At 36.0% G+C, this 11,793-nt stretch overlaps 1 long non-coding RNA gene across 1 annotated transcript in view; it reads right to left on the reverse strand.

The window, feature by feature from the left end:
- Nucleotides 1-11,446, reverse strand: part of LOC141275967 (uncharacterized) — a 28,844-nt gene extending 17,398 nt beyond the window's left edge. The window contains exons 1-2 of the long non-coding RNA XR_012324656.1: nt 11,419-11,446; nt 8,683-8,747 (exon numbers count right to left, since the gene is read on the reverse strand). This is a non-coding gene — a long non-coding RNA (uncharacterized lncRNA). The remainder of the gene's footprint in view (nt 1-8,682; nt 8,748-11,418) is intronic.
- Between the last annotated feature and the right edge of the window lie 347 nt (nt 11,447-11,793).

Raw genomic sequence — 11,793 nt, forward strand, 5'->3', positions numbered from 1 at the left:
CTCCCAATCAATCACAGATTGGTATCTTTGTAAAAGTAAATAAAAATCAGTGACTAAGAAAATGAATTAAACAGAAAAACAGAAGCCAGTCCCAAAAGATCACATATTGTATGATTCCATTCATATGAAATTTCCAGAAGAAATACAGAGAGACAGAAAGTGGCTTTGTGGTTTGCCTATGATTGGAGGGAGCATTGTCAGGGGCTGCTAATGATTGCTGGGTTTCCTTCTGAAGTGGTAAAAATGTTCCAAAATTAGATTAGGGTGATAGTTGAACTCTAACTATACTAAAAACCTGGAATTATAGACTTAAAATGGTTAATTTTATGATATAATTACATCTAAATAAAGCTTTTTTTTAAAAAAAGGACAGGCATTCAAAATGCAAGGCAGCATTTTTTGTTTTGTTTTGTTTGTTTTTGCGTTACGCGGGCCTCTCACTGTTGTGGCCTCTCCCGTTGCGGAGCACAGGCTCTGGACGCGCAGGCTCAGCAGCTATGGCTCACGGGCCCAGCCGCTCCGCGGCATGTGGGATCCTCCCGGACCGGGGCACGAACCCGTGTCCCCTGCATCGGCAGGCGGACTCTCAACCACTGCGCCACCAGGGAAGCCCAAGGCAGCATTTTTATTATTAAATTTAAAAGACAAAAGATTATATTTCAATAAATATAGTTAGAACAAACACAACATATGAAAAAAGAAAGAATGATGGTAACTGCAGGGCACTGAGTTGGGCATCCTTCAGGTTATTGAGCAAGAAATTAAGCATAGATTGTAATATTGACTTTCATTTTTGTATTCACTCAACACATTACTGTTATCTATGTGAAAGATTCTATATTCTGAGGACACAACAGTGAATAAAATTTAAACGTTCTCCAAAGTGGAGAAAGATATCAAACTAAACTTTCACAATACTGTATAAACTTATATAGTGTGATAATAATTATGAAAGAAAATCACAGGTTTTTAGGAAAGCATCAGGTAAAAGGAAATAATTTAGGTTGGAGCAGGGCTGTACTGGTGGGGGAGAATGGCAATTGGAAACATTTATCAATCAGTAAAAATTAAAGAGAGAAGGAGAGAGGTTCCAACAGACGCACTGGGCTTGGGTATATGCTTTGAGACAGGAAAAGGCATGCCCTATTCAAAAGAACTGGGCAAATCCCACTGGTCATCTGTAGTGAGGGAAGGGAGAGGGATTCTGGGCGAGCCCAGAGTGCTTGGAAAGAAACAAGTTGTTGACCTCATATACTGCAATAAAGGTTTTGAATTTTATCCTGAGTGCAAATGCAATATTTGAAAAGTCCATTTTGATTCATTTTGCAGTTTGAAGAATCGCTGGCTGATATCTTGAGAATGGACTAGGGAAGAAAGTAAGACATGTTTAAAATGTTCTTACAAACTTTGTCTCCCTCCAAAAAAATATTTCAAGAGTATCTTCTCCTTAAAATGAATCTATAGCCAAGCTATGTCCTTACAAATATCTCCATAGATCCCCTGGCTGATTATTAATGCATCCTGTCATGTCATCTGTTAAACACAGTATCCTATACTACTTTTGTATATTATATATATTATGTGTGTGTTTATGTTTATGTATCATAGTATGTTGAACACATTCCATTTTCCTTCTTTCTTCACACTTGCATTAAGCTTAAATCTATGGAATACTTTACTGAGGCTATCCATTGATTTTGGCATGAGCAATGATTTGAGCCTTTGTCTCGATTGTATTTCCACTAATAAAAACAGTTTTTCAGGTTTCCATGATTTTTAATAAAATGATAAGTGCAAAATATACTCTAGCTTTAAATAATTGTGAGACCTAAACTGCATTTTAGAGATGGCAACCTGCCAAAGATGTCAAGGCCACCCTGAGAACTCTTGAAGTGTTTGTTAACTATACAATATTAATATAAAATATATAGAATATTGATGTATAATATAGAAAATATGCAGACATATATATCTATATGTAGGTTAGGGTTATCAATGTTTACAATATACATTGTCTAACAGCAGAGCTAGGGCAGATAAAGAATGTCTTGTCTCCTACATTCCTTTTATTTACCTGCTACCCCATCCTCCTCCTGGGCAAGGTCATCTGCATCTTATATTGAGTTCTTTATACATGTTTTACACTGTAGATCTGTATCCATGTCTACTATTCTCAATTTCAAATTGTATTACATTAAACATTAAAAAGTTTAAGTGTTTTATGCAGAATATGGGCCGTGAATATAATCACTGTAAATTGTGCTAATTCATTCTTTTTCTTTTAGTTTACATACCGAGGAGTAAAGTTTTAAAGGTGATATGCAAATATATGCAAACATGAAAATTAGCTATTTCTTTTTCATCTAACACTCAAGAAAAAACAACAACAAAGCTTAGAAATGTAACACTGTAAATAATACCACCAAAGGGTGTTAAATTATTCAGGATATCTGGAAAGGTAGTTATTTTTAATTAACTTGTATTATCTATTTAACTTCTATCTATTTAGCTTTTCAAAGGGATTAGCAATATATAATTTCATTTAATTTAAGCAGACTGATGTTTAGGGATGTTCTGCCCATTGTCAGTCTATGTTCAGTGATTGATTTGTTATTAGGATCATCTCAATTTAATAGATATTCTCAAATAAATTGTGTAATTAATCTTGTCACTGTATTCAGTTGAGGATTTTGTAGAATAGCAGTTCTCAATTTTGTTCTCAGGACCTCTTTAGATGCTTAAAGTGTGCTGAGGACTCCAAAGAGTTTTGGTTATGCAGGTTACATATATTGATATTTAGCACATTAGAGAGTAAAACAAAAAAAATTAATTTCATTAATTCATTTAAAATTTAAAATAAGCCTATTATATGTTAATATAAATATATTATTTTATAAAAATATTTTCCAAAATGGAAATGAGAAAGGTATTATTTACATTTTTTCAAGTACTCTTTAATGTCTGGATTAACGGAAGAGCACCTGAGACTCATATCAGCTTTTGTAGTCAGATATTGTGTTGCTGTCATATGCAAAGGCAATCCAGTCTCACACACATATGTAGTTGGAAAAGGGATGAGAATTTTAATAGATTTTTCAGATAATTGTGGATATTATTCCTTGATACTACACCAAAACTTGACAAGTAATGTGGAAACGGAAACCCTGTCAATAAGCTTTTTACACTAACATCCACTGATCTAGCTTGTACTCTGAAAGGATGTTTTATCCATTCATGATAGTGCAACATTATCCATTGGTCATTTGGAAAAATATTGGTTCACTTATTTATGCAAATCTTCCAAGTTTTGGCACATCTCATTATACAATATTAATTACATGTGTTAGTTAATATCACCACCTATAGTTATCTCATAAGGAAAGGCTTTAAGACTTGAGAAATCATTGGGATCACAATAGTGGGTACAATTTCCAAAATCCTAATTTTCACTTGACTTACAATTCATCACTGACAACAAATTTTGCCAGTTATTTTCCTTGAAATTATAGTCTACATCAATAACTTTTGAGAAACTTTCTGCCAAATACCTGTATCTGAATAAAGACTAAATTTTAAAAGTAAGGTAGTTTGTGTTTCTTGGAAAAAGCATTATATTAGTACCCATCATTCTATCATTCTCTGATGTTAATCTCAAATTCAGATACCTTGCTAATGTTTGTCAGTTGTCTTGATCTGGCATCACTGTACGTTAAGGGGAGGGTTTTCTAACATTCAAATGATGTTGCGTTCTGAGTTCAAACAGTAGAGGACCCAAAACATACAAACAGAAGGGTTGTTAATGGGCTTGGTTAATGTAAAGAAATAAATCTGGAATTAACAATAAAGGGACTCAGACTTTACTATCATTTGAACTTAAAGATAGTGTATTTCCTTCCAAAAGCACTGACTGGGTCTAAGCATTTGTGATTTGTGTTAACATTTTTCCTCCTTAGGGAGAAGGAAAAACAGTCGTCTTTTATCCAACTGACATGGCACTAAGCATTATGTAGTTCTCTATGCCCACATACAGATAAATGTTCCTAGAACCTTCCAGCTAACATTTTATTATTTCTATTAATTTGAAGTGGTAGTATAGTAGCTTCTTCACAAACTATGTGAAACTATGAAAACAAATAACTAACAACTGAAATAGAGACAATGCTTTCATTTTTCTAAAATTTTAATTTGACTTTTTGAGTCAATAATATACTCACATAATTTAAATTTCAAAACCTATATAAGAATATTTAATCAAAATCACCTATCCAATCCCATCTCCTACCACCTGGCTTCATCCAAGAAGCAAACAGTATTGTAATAGATTAGAAAAATGAATTTTTTTGACATTTTCCCCTGTTGGAGGTTTTCAGATGCCACATTTGTAAGAAGAGAGATTTTGCTAATCTTCAAAAATGTAAGAACCATATTTTTTCCATATTGAGCAAAATACCATGCTCCAACCTAGTGGATGTTGTAAAATATTGCTTTTTGATGATATTTGTTTGTAAAAAAAAATGAGGCTTTTATGAACATACTTACAATTTCAAGTTCAAATTAATGAAACAACTAGAGTGTCAATATGTGTCAATAAGATTAGAAGATTCTTGTAATGACTTATAACTTATTAAAATAACTAAAGTATTCTCATAAAATTTTTAGATTTTATTTTAGAAAATTGTGGAAGTAGCTAAATCACATAGCTTTATAACATAGTTCTTCAGGGTTAACATTTTCTTGTTTCTGTGTCACCTGCTCTTGCAAATTCTACAGAACCAAGAAAAAAATCTTTGAAATTTTGTATTCTGAAAAAATAAATTATTACTAGTGAATATGTATTTGATACTACTTAACGAATTTACTGTAGAAGTAAATGCATTGAAAAACATTTAAAACATTTTTTATGGACAAATTAATTTGCACCACCCTGCAAAAGAAATTAGCATGCTCAGTCTTCCTAACTCTGACTTACCTCTGTGAGAGATAAAATGCATACATATATAGATTTTGAACATTTTTCAAGTCAAACAACCGTTTAACAACCAATAAGTAAAGTACTAGTTGAACTTTATTTATTTTTGGAAACAGAACATTTCCACTGTTCTTCTTTTATAGATGCAGCAAGTAAGTTGAAACTGAAAGCAAGGGAAACATTTTAGCTGCAATTCTTATCAAACAAGGCTAGTTCTGATAGTTGTGAATTTAATTATAACTGTTTTAAGAGGACTTGGAATCAGATTTCTTTAAGAACTTTTCCTTCAACACAACTTTACTTTAGAATACCAGAGCAGAAAAAGTAATACTATATATTGGGCACCCAATATGATTTCATCTTTTCCTGCATAATTAGGTCTTATATATAATTTTTTTTAAAAGTTGGGGATAGTTAAACTTGTTTCTGGTGAGACTAAAGAAAAATATTCACCAAAATGATATCCAACTGTTTTTTTGACTGACATTTACATTTTAGACAGATATGAAAAGCTCACTTTGACACATCGACAAAATTATGTTAATTTTATTTTAAATTTCCTTGCTTTTTGACTTGATGAAAAAAGAAAAGCATGTTACTCCCCAAGTGATGGATGACTATAAACACGACAATCATGTATTTAATCTTGCTCCTCCCATCTTGTCCTTATCCACCTAACATGCTTTTCTGGAAGAGGGGGAGAAAAACAAGTCCAAACTATGCTCTGTGCATATTTCCTTAGGGAAAACAAAAACAAGCAAACAAAAGCAAAATGAGCCACATGATGACAAAATGCAAATTTACTCAATGAATATCGCTGCTGAAGATATGTGGCTTTTTTTTTTTTTTTTTTTTTTTTTTTTTTTTTTTGCGGTACGCGGGCCTCTCACTGTTGTGGCCTCTCCCATTGCAGAGCAATGGCTCCGGACGCGCAGGCTCAGCACCCATGGCTCACGGGCGCACCCGCTCCGCGGCATGTGGGATCTTCCCGGACCGGGGCACGAACCCGTGTCCCCTGCATCGGCAGGCGGGCTCTCAACCACTGCGCCACCAGGGAAGCCCGATATGTGGCTTTTAAATTGAGTTAATATGCCAGTTTTTCTTCTCCTCTTTTCATGGCAAAAGCTTTGACAAATTTATAAATATTATGGCAAAATTCTTGTCTCGTGTGGCCATAAATGATTGTTTACATGGAAAAGCAAATCTCTTACATTATATCCTGCCTTTCCTTCATCAGTTGAGGGAAGAGTTTTAAAACTAATTTTAGAATCTACTTCTTTCAAGTAGCTTTTTCTTTTTTTTTTTTTTTTTTTTTTTTTTTTTTTTTTTGCGGTACGCGGGCCTCTCACTGTTGTGGCCTCTCCCGCTGCGGAGCGCAGGCTCCGGACGCGCAGGCTCAGCGGCCATGGCTCCCGAGCCCAGCCGCTCCGCGGCACGCGGGATCCTCCCGGACCGGGGCACGAACCCGCATCCCCTGCATCGGCAGGCAGACTCTCAATCACTGCGCCACCAGGGAAGCCCTCAAGTAGCTTTTTCTGTAAAAATGAACCACGATCTTTATACGTTAAGACACTGATTGAAATGATAATCACCTCTATTTCTACATGCCAATATACTTATCTAAACATTTCATTTGTTTTCTTGATAATCCACTTAGCTATTGGATTAACGTTGTATCTGTAATTGTATCTTTTCCAATACATCAATTCTTACTAGTACACCACTCCCATTTAACTCATCCTAGTTCAAGTTCATGACACAATACTGAAAGATTATTTTCTATTCATAAAAATGTTTTCGGGCTTCCCTGGTGGCGCAGTGGTTGAGAGTCCACCTGCCGATGCAGGGGACACGGGTTCGTGCCCCGGTCTGGGAAGATCCCACATGCCGCGGAGCGGCTGGGCCCGTGAGCCATGGCTGCTGAGCCTGCGCGTCCGGAGCCTGTGCTCCACAACGGGAGAGGCCACAACAGTGAGAGGCCCGGTACCGCAAAAAAAAAAAAAAATTTTTTCAAATTTTAATTTATTGGTTTGTAAAATGATACCATTAAGTCAGTAATTGTCTTTCTCAACAATTTATCTCACTACTCAAGTCCACAGACCCAAGAGTTTTCTAACTGCTCTGAATTATAGAGCACCATTTTAATAGTGATTCTGATGGAAATCTGTCAATGTCCTAATTCAAATTATGAAAATTGAAGCACAGAAGAAAATATCACTATGATACAGCTGGTGTGTATCATGGTGTGTACTGCCCTAGCTTCAAAGTAGGATTCTTGAGTTAAAGGGTAGTGATCTCAGTGTCTTCTATGCTGAGGATCTGGGCTATAACAATAACCAGAGTAACATTTGAAACAGATGTTTCCATCTGTTCCATTCAAATAGATGGCATCAATTTGAGTTTCTGGAAATAGTCAGTGGCCTACACAATACTTCAGTTTTAGGATACAAGGAATACGTGCATGGAGTTTCAGAAGAAAAGATTTGGCTGGCGGTTAGCCACAACAAACCCCGACGCAATCACTGAACTCATCATAACTGCTTTTGCAGCAACATGGACATACGACTGTAGGATTACCTTCCTTAGGAGCCAAGATGTGTTTGTTTGTTGTTTCTGTCACAGACACTGATATTATAAAAACAGTTACAAAAGTTATATTTTTTTTCTTTTGAAATCTTATCATGCTCATCTGTGTTCTGCCCCTTGAGAAATGTATGCAATAAACACAAAAACTGCTAAAATCATTGCTGTTCTGGCTAGATAATAAAAACCATTATTATTACTAGCCCTGCCATCGCAGTTACCACCAAGATAGTTCAATTTATGCCAGGCATTGTGTTAGATAATTTAAATATGTGATATCATTTTATCACCCCAACAAGCCAAAAGGTAGACATTGCCTCCAATTTACACATAAAGAAACTGATGTTTCAGTTGGTGTGTCCCTACAGAAGGGACTCTATCCAGAGTGGTGGGCAGGGTTAGGGGAACTAATATGGGGTGGTTAAACATCAGGCAGGCACAACAGCAGGAAGCCAGTATATTCCACACTTAAAAGAGCAAGGGGAGAGAACGGTGTTATCTGAACCCTGTGAGCACTAGAAGCTGAGAATAAGAGAACCCACACCAACAGGAGTTGTGAGTGAGAGGAACATAACCACTGCCAGAATGCCTGAGGCTGGGTGGGAGCAAGGCTCCATCTCATACTTCCCATTGGCCAATCCCAACTGGCAGCCCAAGAGCTGCAGCCCTTGGAACTCAGCCTCAAGAAGCACAGAGAAGGATGGGAAGGGGGCAAACAGACAAATCACCAGAGATGTTTCCACAGCAGCAGAGCTGGAATTCAAGTGAAGCTTTTTCTTCCTCCAAAAGCTACACTTTTAACCTCCATATACATTTAAAGGCTTATAAAAGATTTATGATCTAATAAGAAATCTATTATCTAATAAGAAATTAGAGAAAACAAGAGAAGAGAAAATCAGAACTAAATTTCCTTTCTCCTTTCTCGTTCTGAGACATGGCGACATTTACCATGTTTAAAACTCCTTTCCTCTGAAAAAGCTATGAGGAGGAAAACAGTGATGATGATTAGAATGATAGATGGCTTCTGGCATTTAGAATTTTGTAAACAGAACCACTATATTTTACCAGATTACATTTAGATCTCTTGAATTAAAAAAAAAAAGAAAATATCTCAGATGCACATGCCTTACCGGAAAGAGCTGTTGAATCACACCTGCTGAGTAAAACAGCTGATACCGCATGGCCCCCGTGGTTCCTGAGGGAAGAGTGTGACACATGGGGAAATCTGTGTGAACTGCTCACAATGTCTGACAGCTAAATGCTTAGTTTTTACATACAAATTGGTCTCAAAGTGCTTTTATATCACTGAAGTTCTTTGTTTTTATTTATAAATCTCCACATATTCATGCTCCATATTTTACTAGATTACAGCCACACAACAATACCCTTTTATTCTGACTTCTTCAGATATAAATTTTTTTAAATCTCTGATTTTATTATTCCCAACAAAGTTCTTTATAAATTAAGCAAATTTATTTACTCAATTAGAATTTATTGACCACCTACTGTGGACCAGGCATCATTCTAGACACTAGGAATCTAGTAGTAATAAATTAATCATAAATTCCTATCATTCTAATGGCAAGACAGACAATAATGAGATACATAAATAAAATAAGTAGTACATTGTATTGTGATAAATGATAAGGGACAAAACCAGACAGACCAAAATAGAGAAGAGGGATTAAAAGTGCCAGGGGTAAGGTATTCTCATTACTCATTAATATTTGGAAAAAGAAAAAATAAATAGTAATTTTGTAAAACTGTGATCAGGATATTATATCATGTACTTTCTATGCATTATCTAATGAAAAATCACCTTTCTTAATCTGTCTTTCATTTTATCAGACATTTGAATCTGAAGACTTTATGAACATAAAGGCATATGCTCATTTTGCTCCTGAGAAACTCTTGTTTATTTTTAGATTAATCTCTCTATGAATATACTTTCATGCCACTGTGTTATATCAGTTAGCAGCTAGGGTTTTTTTTTTTTTTTTTTTTTTTCGGTACGCGGGCCTCTCACTGTCGTGGCCTCTCCCGTTGCGGAGCACAGGCTCCGGATGCGGAGGCTCAGCGGCCATGGCTCACGGGCCCAGCCGCTCCGCGGCATGTGGGATCTTCCCGGACCGGGGCACGAACCCGCGCGCCTGCATTGGCAGGCGGACTCTCAACCACTGCGCCACCAGGGAAGCCCCAGGCTTTTTTTTTTTTTTTTTTACCAGGATAATGTTATAAATAACAACTAGCATTTCATTTTATAGTAGCTTATTTTTTAGGATTAGAGATTTAAAATTATATTTCAGAAATCAATGCTTTTATTGTATTTCTTCTTTCCTTTTTTGGGGGGGATAGGCACAATTGCCAAATATATCAGAGGCAAAAGAATAAGTATGTAATTAATTAAATTTCAAAACAATAACTTCATTTAGGATTTATACAACTGATTTTAGGTAACTGAAAAAATAAATAAAGATTAAGAATATTCTGCTTCCCCAGAGTTATTGGCAAACCCATTCCGCCTGTGTAAAAATGCTTAATTTACTGCTTTTTAATAAATTCTCTCTAGAGATATTGTAAAACCAATGTCCATGTTGGATCTTGAACTGGAGTGGTTTTAAACAGCAACCCCTCTGATTAATAACATATTATTAAAGAAAACTTTAGAAAGCACCAAAGCAATATTAGACAACTATAGCATAATGTGTAAGAGCAAATAATTCACTTGTAGAAAGAACTGTGTTTGAGTCTAACTTTTGATACTTACCAGCTGAGTGACACTGGGTAAGCAAAGTAATTTTTTCAAGTCCATTTTATCATCATAAAATGGGAGTAAGGGTACCTGACCAAAGTGTTGTTGTTAGGATTAAATGAGATAATGAGAGTAATGTAAATTACTAAACTTGAGTGTTGGTTTATATTGTCTACTGAGTGTTCACTCTCATTTTGATGACCTGAATTGGTGAGGAAAGAAGCACTTTGCTAATACTCTTCACAATATTCCCAGGAAAGAAAGTGAACTTTTGAAATCAGCCTTTTCAGCACAAATATAAACTCTGTGTCAACTATATTTAGAATTATAGGCAGAAAGCAGACCTGTGAGAAATGTAATTCTCAAGGGATTGATGTGAAATTGCAGAACATCTATATTATAAATAATTTCAGCACCTCTTCTCTTGGAGAAGAAATGTAAATCTCATAGGAAAGCAAGCTCTTCTTTTTTCCTTAGCCAATGCTCAAAAAGAATCACATCCAAATAAAAATGCCAAGTACAGTAGTTATGTGCAATTAAGTTTCAAGAATACGAGAATTAAGTGATTCATCTGGGTATAGTATAATCTCTGTCCCTCACATGGTACTTTTAAATAAATTCAGTGACAGCCAACAACACAATGCATATATAGCGAAGGAAAATCAACACCAAAGAGAGATCTGGGTGAGAAGACACTGAATCAGTAGCAATGGCATAGGGACAGGGCCCAGGAAGGCAGCAATGGGGTGTCAGCCAGTAGATAGGAATCAGGACTATGGCATCTGGCTGTGAGGGTGTCCATAGGAAAGCAGAACAGGGAACTGATGGATCAGACATTGAAGAAGGGGAGGCATTTACCAGTTGTCTAACAATTAGTAAACAATGTTATTTTCACATATTGTTAGTATCTGAAACAACAATAAAAAATACAAGAGAGAATACAGTTGTGTCAAATTACATGGTGTGCACCTGAATTTAGGTATTCAAAGAAAAAGTAATACATGGGTAACGTGCCTGTGGGGCACACCCTCATGCCTGTGATGTTCACTCACTGTGGTTTAATGTGTTGAAAAGACCGCCTAAGGGATATGGACTTTTTCACTCTAGCTCATACCTGTATAATTTTCTCTCCTTCTGATCCCTTGATTTCTGCAATGGGTTGAGAAACACGAAAATGAAGCATGTATTCTCCTCTTGATTTCCTAAGGGACAAACAAGTGAGATATTCAGCCACATCTCATTCTCTATCTTTTCCAAGTCTCTATTCATGGTGAGAATAGTGTCGGCTGCATTTGGACCCTCTTCCACAAACTAATGCATCCTTAGAGAAGACTGTCAGAGATACCCAGGCATCTGCTGTGCTACTTTGTTTCTCTCTCCCGCCTTTTCTGGTATTTCTAATCTCGCACTTTGGGCTCCCCCTCTCTCACTCATCCTTTTGGCTTATTTGTCTAAGGTTTGTGTCTAGACTTTATTTAACCTTGGCATC

The sequence above is a fragment of the Tursiops truncatus genome, chromosome 12 (genome assembly GCF_011762595.2).
Source record: "Tursiops truncatus isolate mTurTru1 chromosome 12, mTurTru1.mat.Y, whole genome shotgun sequence".
Taxonomy (NCBI): domain Eukaryota; kingdom Metazoa; phylum Chordata; class Mammalia; order Artiodactyla; family Delphinidae; genus Tursiops; species Tursiops truncatus.